This window comes from Molossus molossus, unplaced genomic scaffold (genome assembly GCF_014108415.1).
Source record: "Molossus molossus isolate mMolMol1 unplaced genomic scaffold, mMolMol1.p scaffold_m16_p_19, whole genome shotgun sequence".
NCBI classification, from domain to species: Eukaryota; Metazoa; Chordata; class Mammalia; order Chiroptera; family Molossidae; genus Molossus; species Molossus molossus.
This window is the reverse complement of record NW_023425354.1, coordinates 42,769,933-42,783,201: the sequence shown is the minus strand read 5'-3', so window position 1 is coordinate 42,783,201 and position 13,269 is coordinate 42,769,933. Positions and strand designations below refer to the sequence as shown.

Genomic DNA, 13,269 nt, shown 5'->3' with positions numbered 1-13,269 from the left:
TAGATGTTGGGGATAAACTTCCTGTAGGTTGGGACAGACTTCTTAATCTAGGCATGTTTGAATTTCCAGGCCTCCTTTCCCTGGCCTTATATTTGAAAGAGTCTCAAGCTTCCACTGTCATTTTCACTAATCCCAACTACAACCTGCTTTTACCCCACATATTTTCTCTCATTTCTAAAATTCCACATTTTTTTCTCCACCTCCTACTAAATAACTCAGTTTCTGTGTTGTGATAAACAACCCTTAGAAGGACCAGAGGTATCTTCTGAGTATGGACACAGTTCTCTTGGGTCATCTCTCACCCATTTCTGCCTGTATCTGCCTTTAAGACTGTACACTGAACATTAGATTATGATTTCCTTGAAACTACTCTCTTTCACACATCCCCAAGTATCTAGTGAGCTGCAAATCTTATGAGGGCTTAATAAATGCTTCCTGTAAGATCAAGAGCCAGTGGGGCATAACTGGATGGCATGTTTTATAGGCACTCCTGCACAAAGACAAGGGAGATCTGACTTGGAGGTCTAAGGGACTTTGGGATTCTGTAGTAAGATCAGTGAATACCTGAGCCAACATAGGAGGGAAGGGGGCTCCCAAAACCAAGGTGGGCCAACTCAAACAAGAATCTTCAGAACCAGAGATTTCCATTTCCCATCAAGTTCTGTTCAGGCCAGTCCCATTCAGCCTTCTCCTCACAGGGGTCATTCTCCAGGTGTTCTTTTTCCCTGGTTATCACTTAATCAGGGGCAGCCATACTCTTCAGATCAGTCAGAGGGGAGCATTGCCTTTTCTTTAAACTCCTCCCCAAGAAACCTGACAGCTATAATGAGTAAGTCAATTTGCATTTAAAAAAGGTCATACTGGTATGCCTGTAAGGGAAATCTGCAGCAAGTACTGTCAGATCATTTCTTGGATTCACTTCAAGGAGTTTTGAAGGAATTATACTTTTGCTCACATCTAAAACATGAGCACCTGAGCCTGGAGGGGTCATCAAGGTCAGGATGTTTGTTCTAGTGTGTATCTTGGAGCTAGAAAAACATTTGTCTGTATTATTACCACCTTGGGTACCCTCTTCTGGAGTTTTTGCTCTGTCCTACATATCAGCCTGATAGTAGACACCTCAGAGAAGTTGCCCAGTCTTAGGCTTAAATAGTTATGTATCTTAATTAAAATGTCTAGGGTTGTACAGGCAAATGGAGCAGGGCAATAAATTGATGATCAGTTGTCCTTAATGGAAATGAGTTAGCATTCATTTTTTTTTTTTTTTATCCTCACCCTAGGACATTTTTTTGTTTTTGGTTCGGATAGAGTGGGAGGGAGAGAGGAGAAGAGAGAGACATCACGTGGTTGCCACCCACCCAACCCCAACCGGGGCCTGGGACAAACTGCAACTGAGGTACATGCCCTTAGTGGGAACCAAATCGGGTCTCTCTGGACCACAGGCCGACACTCTGACCATTGAGCCAAACCAGCCAGGCCAGGGCAATGAGTTAGCATTCTTGAGAGGTATCACCATCATTAGGTGTTACATCACCTGCAGTATTATTTTAACCAACCTCCCATCCCCCATCATGAAGATACTAATTCTCAAATTGACAGATTGCTTATTTTGACAGCTTTATTTACTGTACCAAGCTTTCCATGACCTTGCTTCAGGCCATTTCTTTTAGTTTGATCTTCTCTTAATAGTAGAACTTGCCTGTTTCTCCTCCTGTTTTATTTAATTAAAGGAGCATACTAGACTTACATTATATACATAGGGACTTACCAAGAATAAATGAACTTCTGGTATCTTTAGATCAAAAAAACAAAAAAGTGTTTGGCCTTTTCAGGGAATTAATAATCTTTGGTGTTTTTTGTTTGTTTGTTTGTTTGTTGTATGGATTCCATGAACCCTTTTATTCTGATGTATTAAGTAAAGCTTTGTCCTAAGAATGTCTCTGTCACTCAGAAATGAGTGTGTGTGTGTGTGTGTGTGTGTGTGTGTGTATTGAACAAATATGTCTATTCCTCTGGAAAGAATATAATAAACCCAATTCTCAAATATGGAAATTGGGATTCCCCAAGGAGTTAGGGTCATATCATGAATAGGCTAAGAAAAAGCATTTTAACATAGGTATTGACAAGAAATGGGATAAATCAAATAGGATGAGGAAATACTGTACAATTTACTTATTTTTCCTAGAGCTCACTCTATAGGCTGTACTGTCCAATAACAGTAGCAACTAGCCATGTGTGTCTGTTTAAATTAAAATTAAATAAAGTTTAAATGCAGTTCTTTAGTCACACTGACCATATTTCAAGTGATTAATAGTCATATGTGACTAATGGCTACCATATTGTTAAGAGTAGGTATAGAAGACTTCTCTCATTGCTAGAAGTTCTGTTGGCTAGCTCTGCTTTGTGGTAAAGTCAAAGGTATGGTTGGGGGTAATGACAGAAAGGATTGTAGAGAGGGAGACATTAGGATTTGAAGGGCAAAAGTCATCTAATTAAGAATGAGTCAGCATCAGAAATAATGGATTCCAAAGAGTAGAAAATTTTGAGATTCCTATTGATAATTTAGTAGTATATTTAAGCAGGATTCAAGATATAGGGAATTATCTCACCTAAGTGATCAATTTTCATATCTGTAAGGAATTTTTCTACTTTTACAAGCACAATGTTTTTTTCTAACCCTTTTCTTAGTTTTTATCTTTGGGCCCCCCCATCATTAGTCATTATCACCTGGTTTTTCTTTTTTTTTCTTTTTACTTTATTTTAGAGAGAGAGGATGAGAGAGGGAGAGAGAGAGAGAAACATGGATGAGAGAGAACATCTATTGGCTGCCTCCTGCATGCCCTCCACTGGGGATTAAGCCCAAAACCTGGGCATGTGCCCTGATTGAGAATTGATTCGGTGACCTCTTGGACCACACTAGCCAGGCATGCTTTTCCTTTCTGAGTGGCTCTCTTGTTTTCATTGATAAAAATTACATCAGCATTCTACATAGTACTGTTAAAATGTGTTATTTCACATGATTCCCACAGCAACTCTGTGAGGTATTACCCACACTTCACAAGTAAGAAAACTGAGATTTGGAAAGACTAGTTTGTCTGAGATCATATAATAATAATAGGCTAGAGCTGGTATTTATCATAAGTATTAAGTTTGAGTGACTATGAACCCCAACTACAGAGGCCTAAATACATAAGGTTTTAGCTTTCACATCAGAGTACAGAAAATAGGCAGTCCAAAACTAGTGTGAGGGCTCCACCAAGTTGGCAGACAAGGCCCCTTTCAGCATCCTAGAATGTGGCCCCATCCCAGATAGCTGCTAGAGCACCAGCAGGCAGCATAATGGAGGGAAAGGACAGAAAGAGGACCCCCTTGTACTTTCAAAAAGATTTCTTTGAGATTTTATATAAAACTTCTACTTATAGTTCAGTCACATAGCTACTTTAGCTACAAAGAATACTGGAAATATAGTCACCTCGTTGGACAGAAATGTACCCAGTTAAAAATAAAAGTTATTTTACTAAAGAGGAGATTGTATATTGGGAGGTAACTGGCAATCTCTGCCCAAATAGGCATTTTGATTTTGGTGTAGTGATGTCCCACTGTTTCATGTTGTCTCTGTTTTATTAGCTAATGATTTAGTCATCCAAGCCTCTAGGGCTAACAGTTTTTCCAAAGAATTAAACATAAGATCTTTCTCTCCCAGATAAATAATTACAATAAAAGCTACCACTTACTGAGGGTGTGCTGTATCCTAGGTATTATTCTGAGAGCTTTACATATATTAAAACATTTAATCCTGCCTGGCTGGTGTGACTCAGTGGATTGAGCATCGTCCCATGGACTGAGAGGTCTGGTTTGATTCCTGATCAGGGCATATATATATGCCCAGGTTATGGGCTCAGTCCCCAGCAGGGGGCATGCAGGAGGCAGCCGATCGATGTTGATGTCTCTCTCTCATTGATGTTTCTATCTCTCTCTGTCTCTTAAAAAATAAAATAAAATAAATGAAAACATATTTTTAAAAACACATTTAATCCTTAAAACAACCCTATGTGGTAGGTACCACTATTAGCTTCCCTTTTTATATTTAAGGAAACTGAGGTACAGAATCATTAAATGACTTGCCCAAGTTTTCACAGATAATAAATGGCAGCCAAGAAGTCTAGCCCCAGCCCTGGCCGGTTTGGCTCAGCGGTTAGAGCGTCGGCCTGCGGTCCTGAGAGACCCGGGTTCGGTTCCCGCTAAGGGCGCATGCCTCGGTTGCAGTTTGTCCCCGGCCCTGGTCGGTTGTGCGGGTGGCAGCCACTCGGTGTGTTCCTTTCACATCGATGTTTCTCTCTCTCTCTCTGTTCCTCTTTCTCCCTCCCACTCTACCTGAACAGATAATGGAAGAGTGTCCTCGGGTGAGGATAAAAAAAAAAAAAAAAAAAGAAGAAGTCTAGCCCCAGAACTTATATTCTGAGTCACTGCTCCTCTACACAGCCTCATGGGGAAGTGTGGTAATTGCCTAAAAGTCAGTGGTGGCCCAAGTGAAGAACCTTTCAAGATACGTCCTTATGGGCATGCCATTCTTCTCAGGATTATTCAGAAGCTGTGTTAAAAGCAATATAATTTAGCCCTGGCTGGTTTGGCTCAGTGGTTGGAGCATCGGCCTGTAGACCAGAGAGTCCCGGGTTCGGATCCCACTAGGGGCATGTACCAAAAATAAATAAATAAATAAAAGCAATATATTTTATATGTCCTCTTGTTTTTTCATTTCCTGTCCTCCTCCTTCTTTTGTCCTACTCCCAAAACTGAAGCTGGTTAAAGAGATGAAATGACATACTTTAGGTTTTTAAAAAATTCATATCCCCTGGACTCATGTTGGAACTTGCATGAGAAGATTGTGCTAGATAATTAATTAGGCGTTGGTAGAGAATCCAGAGGTTCAAAGTTTCTGTATCTTCTTAATAGAAACTTTGTTTCCAAATGTAATTTTTATTTTCTCTTTACTCCCACACTTCCCCTGTTCCAATGTTCAAGTTCTAGCTGTAGCTGATAATAGTACCACTCCTATTCATTCCATGTCTCTTTCCCATGGATACCTCACAGAGATTGGTACTTGAACTTAACAGCCAGTCTGTAGCCTGAGCTTCTCTGCATGGTTTGACATCTCCCCTTAATTTACTCTGGTAGGCTTGTCTTACGGCATTCATGTAACATTAGATATTTATTGAACAGTTACTATTTGTGGTAGGAATTCTGTGGTGAGTAAACAGACACATTCTCTTACTTCATGGACCTTATGTTCTAATTAAAGAGAGACAGGCAGTAGTAAACAAATAAAAAATAAGCAAAATAAATTCAGCTTTTATTAAATAACAAAGGAAATAAAATGGGGTATTTGATAAGAGACTAACTGTGGGAGTTGATTTAGTCACATAACCTTGTTTCAGCATCTATTACTTTTGAGCTACAATTTTACCACCATTAAAGTAGAAGGACTGACAGTGAATGATGGCCATAAATGGAAGCTGAACTCCACCCTTGTGCAAATTAAAACTGTCTTGATAATTTATCCTAATTTCACCCAATTGTTTGAGGTTCTTGTGTTTGTTTGTTTGTTTGTTTGTTTGTTTTTAAGAAAAATGTAATAGTTAACGCCTGGATACATTCCACACAGCTTTAAAAGAAATGATATATTATAGATAGAGTTGAAACTCCAATTTCACCTGGCCAGTATGGTTCAGTGGATTGAGCATCATCCCATGGACTGAGAGGTCCCGGTTCAATACCCAGTCAGGGCACATGCCCAGGTTGTAGGCTCAATCCCCAGTAGGGAGCATGCAGGAGGCTGCCAAACGATGTCTCTCTTTCACATTGATGTTTCTATCTCTCCCTCCCTCTCTCTCTTAAAAAAAGAAAATCAATAAAAATATAAAGCAGGGGGCAGGGGAAAGAAACTCCTATTCCCTGTTGGATCCCATTTCTCCTTCCCTAAAGACAATCACTATCCTGAATTCTTTATATCTGTGTATCTTTTTAACATATGTATGTATATATCCACACACTATATTGTATTATTTTGCATATTTAGACTTTATGTACATGGCATCAGCTTTTTTCTTTTTAATATGTTTTTATTGATTTTAGGGAGAGGGAGGGAGAGAAAGAGAGAGACAGAAACATCGATCAGTTGTTTCCCACATGTGCCTGACCAGGGCCAGGGATTGAACCTACAACCCAGGTATGTGTCCTTGACTGGGAATCGAACTCTCAATCCTTTAGTTCACGGGCCAGTGCTCTAACCGCTGAGCAAAACCAGCCAGGGCGAGATGCTGATTATTTTAAAGCACTTATACTTTGTTCATCACTCTGATACTGTTCTCATGGGAATAACAACAAGTGCCCTTAGGTGCAATGAATTGTTGAGCTTTTAATTCCATTTACCATGAGGATCAACAGTCTAAGAGATCCCTGCACATCAGAAACAAAGGATGAACATTAAAATTAATTAACTAGGGAGCTGCCTTTCTATATCCATTCTCACTTTCTTGCCAGGTAAAAAGTAATATAGGATGTAAAAGAGCTGTGGTCCAGATGGCTGGTGTGGCTCAGTGGTTGAGCATTGACCCATGCACCAAGAGGTTGCCGGTTCTATTCCTGGTCAGGGCATGTGCCCAGGTTGTGGGCCCCATCCCCAGTGCAGGGCATGCAGGAGGCAGCCAATTGATGTTCTCTCTCATTGATGTTTTTTTACCCTCTCCCTCTCCCTCCCTCTCTAAACTATTTAAACAAAAAACTGTGTCCTTAGTACTATTAACAGTCTCCCTGCTGCCCCCTTCCCTAGCATCTCTCTGAAGATGCCATAGGGAGATAGGCAGATTTTCTCAGAGTAAACAGGAAAACTTAAATAAAATTGGGAGTCTTAGAACCTAGACGCTATCAAGACACAGCCCTCCAGGAAGAATATGCCTTTAGCCTTGAACAGCTAGGAGCAGTGGGTTTGTGGTATTTTGTATAAACATTCTGTTATGACTCCCCTACAGAGGAGCGTTCTGGTAAACTTCTAGACCAGAAATGGAACTTGTATGTCCCAGCCTGCCATAACCACTCCACATTAGCTTCTCCTAAAAAGAAGCTGGGAACATCCATTGTATATTCAGAATTGGACTAGCTAAACAGCTACTCAGTTCTCTAAAAATGATTTATTCACCTTACTACCCTATATCCTATACCCACTCTCATTCTCACCCCTCTCCTTGTTTAGAGATAACTTCTTTAGTATAGCATTTGGGTTTTCCCACACCACAGTTCATCTGTCACCGCACTACCAAAATGCCTGTGCTAACCACTTGGGTGTTCTGTTGTCAGAACTTAGAAGTGTCCCAACTGTCCCACCCAGCCTCCTCAGTTCTCCTCTTTCTCTTCTGAGTTGTTGTACTGGAATGATATTCCTTTTGGATTTCAGTGTGTGCAGTCTTACTTGGGTGGAGCCTTGAGCTGTTCACAGGAGTGCTGGTAATGTCTGGCCGTCAGTGCTGCCAAAGGCAAAAAACTGGCCTCTTCTCAGTTTAAAGCACATAGTTGGATCACTGGGGCAGTTAGATGGAGGGTGGGGTGAGCAAATACCACTCTCTTCCTACTGTGTTTTCAGGAAATGATTATAAAGCAGCTATAAGTGCAAATGAAGTCAAAAGAATAGATTGGCATTACCCCCACCCTTACCCCTCAAAAAAAAAAACAGATGAAAACTCTCTCTCTCCTGCACTCCTTTAGGTTTCATCCCAGATCCACACCCTTAATGTTCTGCTTGCTTAACTTTGGTACTGTTTCAGAGCAAAGAACGCTTGTTAAACTCTCCATTCTCTTCCCTGGAAGAGAACTCAGCCATAGTCTGATGAACGAGAGCTGAACTTTCCCTTTAGGCAAACTGTGGGTTCTACTTCCCTGTTCTCTCCCTTCCCAAGAGGAATGTGGGCAAAGGCATATAAATGAGAGGAATAACCAATGCTAAAAATTAATCCTTCAATTGGGGAGTGGGCTTTTCAGAACTAGTAGTAAAATTGTTTGCAGAGACAGTTGTCAATGAAAGGAGTCTCTGCCATCAACACACCTCCATTCCTTTCTTCCAACTGCCACTTTTTCTTATACAGCTCTTTTGCCTGATATCTCCATGGGTTTAAGCCATATGGCTTTTATGAATCTTGTCCGGAGTCTCCTGAAGTGGCAGATTTTGCTATGCAGAGCATAGTGTCCCTGAGTCTGCCCCTCCCCTCGGCAGCTGTTTGCCACTGACCGAGGTGGCAGCTAAGCCTGTGTGTGTGGCCGGAGTCAGCGATGAGCCTGCCACCCAGGCCTGGGGAAGCCCTCAGCCAGTGTGGTTCCTGTGGCAGCAGCCAAACATGCCAGAACTGCTCATACCTTCAGGGCTGTGGTGTAACAGCCAGCTTTGTGCGGTGGCATTGTTTAGTATTGGTTGACTTGACTTCTCTGTCCCCACCCTCTGTGTTTAAGGGAATCTGGCCATCACCCAGTAGAGTATAAACTGGCATTTGCAGAGTGGCTTCCTGCTGCCTCTCTTGTAGTAGGAGCCAGGACCACCTTCCATTTCTGCCTTCCTATCCATGTGGCAAAGGAAAGGGGCTACGCTGTGCTCAGCCTCCTGTTGTGGGGTTTCAAGTTGCCTAAGATCAGGACACGGCTATCTGCCAGGTTATCTGCCCAGATAAACATTTATTGTTTACAGGGATGTGTTTCAGCTGCTCTGGCTGATCCCACTGGTGAGATCTTCTAGTTTTTTGAGGTTTTAAGCCAGTGTGTAGGGCTGACATCCAGACACAGAACTTCTGGAGCTTGCGAGGCTCTAAGTGATCAGCCACTTCTAACTTAGTTTAACCATTGCCCACTACCCACTGAGTACCAGAGCCAAATTTTTCTCTCATTTCCCAGTCCTGCCTCCACATTTGCAACGTTTTTAGGTTTGTAATATGAGGATTTATGTAAGAGTCAATGTTATGACACAGCAACTGGTGACTTCTTTTAGGTGGCCAAACCAGCCAGCATTCTGACGTTTAACCATGTTTTCCTTAATAGTTAATAAGATAGCCGTTTAGCGAAGGCAACAGAGATAAAGATAGATTTTATTTTTATTTATTTTTTTAAATATGTTTTTATTGAATTTTTTTTTTTTAGACAAAGAGATAGAAACATCAATGTGAGAGAGAAACATCGATCAGCTGCCTCCTGGGGATCCAGCCCACAACCCAGGCATGTGCTCTGACTGGGAACTGAAGGAGACCTCTCAATCCTTGGGATGACACTCAATCCACTGAGCCACACTGGCCGGGCTAGATTCTCTTTTTTTTAATTCAAACAACCATGTCCCTTGTCTTATTATTTTTTAGTGATATAATTGATTTCCAACATTTTATTATACTGCAAAGTTGAAAGGGTTGTACAGTGAGTTCACTTACCTTCGTCATCTAAATTCTCTCATTCTCATTTTACTATATTTGCTTTATCATGTATCTATCCAACTCTCTCCATCCATCATTAATATTTTTTATCTATGTCATCAATATAATTTTTCTAAATCCTTCAGCCATACAAACACACACACACACACACACATATATATCATTAGCTAGAGTTCAATATTTGCTTATGACTTTTTCTTTTAAATGAGATTTACGTACAATGAAATAGACAAATAGTAATTGTACCTTTGAGATTCCTCCATGTTGTTAACATTTATCAGTAGTCTCCTCTTTTTGTTGTTAATTCTCACCTGAGAATATTTTTTCATTGATTTTTATTTATTTATTTATTCATTTATTCATTTATTTATTTAGTTTTTATTGTTGAAAGTATTATAGATGTCCACCTTTTTTCACCCCCGTTGACTTCCTCCTCCTAGCTCCCACCCCCCTCCTGCTTTCTTCAAACAATTGTCTACGTCCATTGGTTATGCATGTATACATATAAGTTCTTTGGTTTATCTGTTCCCAACGTCTCCTGCTCCCCTTTCCTCTGAGGTTGTCAGTCTGTTCCCTACTTCCATGTCTCTGGATCTATTTTGTTTGTCAGCTAATTTTGTTCATGAAACTCCATAAATAAGATCATATGGTACTTGTTTTTCTCTCTCTGACTGGCTTATTTCCCTCAGCATAATACTCTCTATATCCCTCCATGTCATCTCAAAGAGCAAGAGATCTTTGTTTTACACAGCTGTGTAGTATTCTATTGTGTAAATGTACCACAGCCTTTTTATCCATTCATCTTCTGATGGACACTTGGGTTGTTTCCAGATCTTAGCTATTGTATATTGCACTGCTGTGAACATAGGCGTGCAAAATTCTTTCTGATTGGTGTTTCAGGCTTCTTAGGATATATTCCTAGAAGTGGAATCACTGGGTCAAGTGGCAGTTCCATTTTTAATTTTTTTTTTTTTTTTTTTATCCTCACTCGAGGACACTTTTCCATTTTTTGTTCAGGTAGAGTGGAAGGGAGAGAGAGGAACAGAGAGAGAGAGAGAAACATCAATGTGAAAGGAACACATCGAGTGGCTGCCACCCTCACGACCAACCAGGGCCGGGGACAAACTGCAACCGAGGTACGTGCCCTTAGCGGGAACCAAACCCGGGCCTCTCAGGACCGCAGGCCGATGCTCTAACCGCTGAGCCAAACCAGCCAGGGCCCATTTTTAATTTTTTGATGAGACATCATATTGTTTTCCATAATGGCTGCACCAGTCTGCATTCCCACCAGCAGTGTACTCGAGTACCCTTATCTGCACAATTTTGCCAGCACTTGTTTAAAGATTTGTTGATGGCAGCTATCCTGGCAGGTGTGAGGTGTTATCTCATATTTGTTTCAATTTGCATCTGTCTGATGATTAGTGATGTTGAGCATTTTTTCATATATCTCCTGGTCATTTGTATGTCCTCATTGGAGAAGTGTCTATTCAGGTCCTCTGCCTATTTTTAAATTGGATTGTTTGTCTTCCTTTTGTTGAGTTATATGAGTACTCTATATATTTTGGATATTAACCCCTTATTCGATGTATCTTTGGCAACTATGTTCTCTCAAAGAGTGGGTGTTCTTTTCATTTTGATGCTGGTTTCTTTTGCCATGCAGAAGCTTTATAGTTTGATGTAGTCCCATTTATTAAATTTTTTCCTTTGTTTCTCTTGCCCTAGGTGATGTATCAGTGAGAATTCTGCTACATGTGATGTCTGAAATTTTGCTTCCTACATTTTATTCTAGGATTTTTATGGTTTCACAACTTACATTGAAGTCTTTTATCCATTTTGAGTTTATTCTTGTGTATGGTGTAAGTTGGAGGTCTAGTTTCTTTTTTTTTTTTTTGCATGTACCTCTCCAGTTTTCCCAGTACCATTTATTGAAGAGACTGGCTTGACTCCATTGTACACTTTTGCCTCCTTTGTTGAATATTAATTGCACATAATGTCTTGGGTCAATTGCTGGTTCTCTGTTCTCTTCCATATGCCTATTCTTGTACCAGTACCAGGCTGTTTTGATTATGAGGCTTTGTAGTATAACTTGATATCTGGTATTGTGATCCCTGCAACTTTGTTGTTTTTTTTTTTCAAGATTGCTGTGGCTATTCAGGTCTTTTTTGGTTCCATATAAACTTTTGGAGTATTTGTTCTACATCTGCGAAATATCTCATTGGTACTTTAATAGGGATTGCATTGAATTTATAGATTGCTTTGGATAGTATGGACATTTTAATGATGTTGATTCTTCCAATCCATGAACATGGTATATGCTTCCACTGTTTTCTGCCTACCTCTATTTCATTTTCAGTGTCCTATAGTTTTCTTGAGAACAGGTCTTTTACCTTTTTGGTTAAGTTTATTCCTAGGTATTTTTTGTTACTGTTCTAATGGTAAATACAAATTTTTTATGTTTTTCTTTTTTCCAATTTTTAGTCATTTATTTTTGATACAGATGGTTTTCCTTTTTCCCCCCCTAGACACCCTCCTCCCCACTTTGCCCCCCGCCACCGAATTTTTTTTTTTTTTATATCTTCACCCGAGGATATTCTCTTCCATTTATCCTCAGACAGAGTGATGGGGAGGGAGGGAGAGAGAAAGGGGGAAAGAAACATCAATGTGAGAGAGACACATTGACTGGCTGCCACCCACACGACCTGACCAGGGCTGGGGACCAAACCACAACTGATGCATGTGCCCTTGTCCAGAATCGAAACCATGACTCTCTGGTCCATGGGCCGACACTCCAGCCGCCGAGCCAAACTGGCCAGGCAAATGGGAATTTTTTTTAGTTTCCCTTTCTGAGTGTTCATTATTGGTGTATAAAAAAGCCATCGATTTTCAGATGTTAATTCTGTATCCTGCTACTTTGCCAAATTCATTTATTAAATCTAGTAGATTTTTTATGCAGTCTTTAGGGTTTTCTTTGGATAATATCATGTCATCTGATAATAATGGCAGTTTCCCTTCCTCCTTTCCAATTTGGATACCTTTTAGTTTTTTCTTCTTGTCTGATCCCTGTGGCTAAGACTTCCAGTACTATGTGGAATAAGAGTGGCAAAAGTGGACATCCCTGTCTTGTTCCTGTTTTAAGGAAAATGCTTTTAGTTTTTTTCCATTGAGTATGATGTTGGCGGTAGGTTTGTCATACATGGCCTTTATTGGACTGAGATATGATCTGTCTTTTTCTACTTTGCTGAGCATTTTTATCAGAAATGGGTGCTGGATTTTGTCAAATGCTTTTTCAGTATCTATTGATATGATCATATGGTTTTTCTCTTTCATTTTATTTATGTGGTGATTCACATTTATTGATTAGCAAATATTATACCAACCTTGCATCCCTGGGATGAATCCTACTTAGTTGTGGTGAATAATTTTTTTAATATATTGATGGATCTGATTTCCTAATATTTTGGCATCTCTGTTCATCAGGGATATTGGCCTGTAGTTTTTTTTCTTTGGTAGTGTCTTTATCTGGTTTTGGAATTAGGATTATGCTGGCCTCATAAAAAGAACTTCGAAGTCTTCCTTCCTCTTGAATTTTTTGGAGTAGTTTGAAGAGAATAGGTGTTACTTCTTTGAATGTTCAGTAAAACTCCCCTGGGAAGCAATGTGGACCCGGCCTTTTTGTTTTCTGGGACTTTATTGATTACAGTTTCAATGTCCTTGGTTGTTACTGGTCTGTTCAAGTTTTCTGACTTCCCAGTTCAGTTTTGGAAGACTGTGTAATTCTAGGAATTTGTCCATTTTGCCTAGGTTGTCCCAA

General features: G+C 40.1%; 1 protein-coding gene across 4 annotated transcripts in view; it reads left to right on the top strand.

Moving 5' to 3' along the window:
* Positions 1-13,269, top strand: part of SMG6 (SMG6 nonsense mediated mRNA decay factor) — a 243,348-nt gene that overhangs the window by 158,536 nt on the left and 71,543 nt on the right. The gene's annotated exons all lie outside the window — the stretch shown is intronic.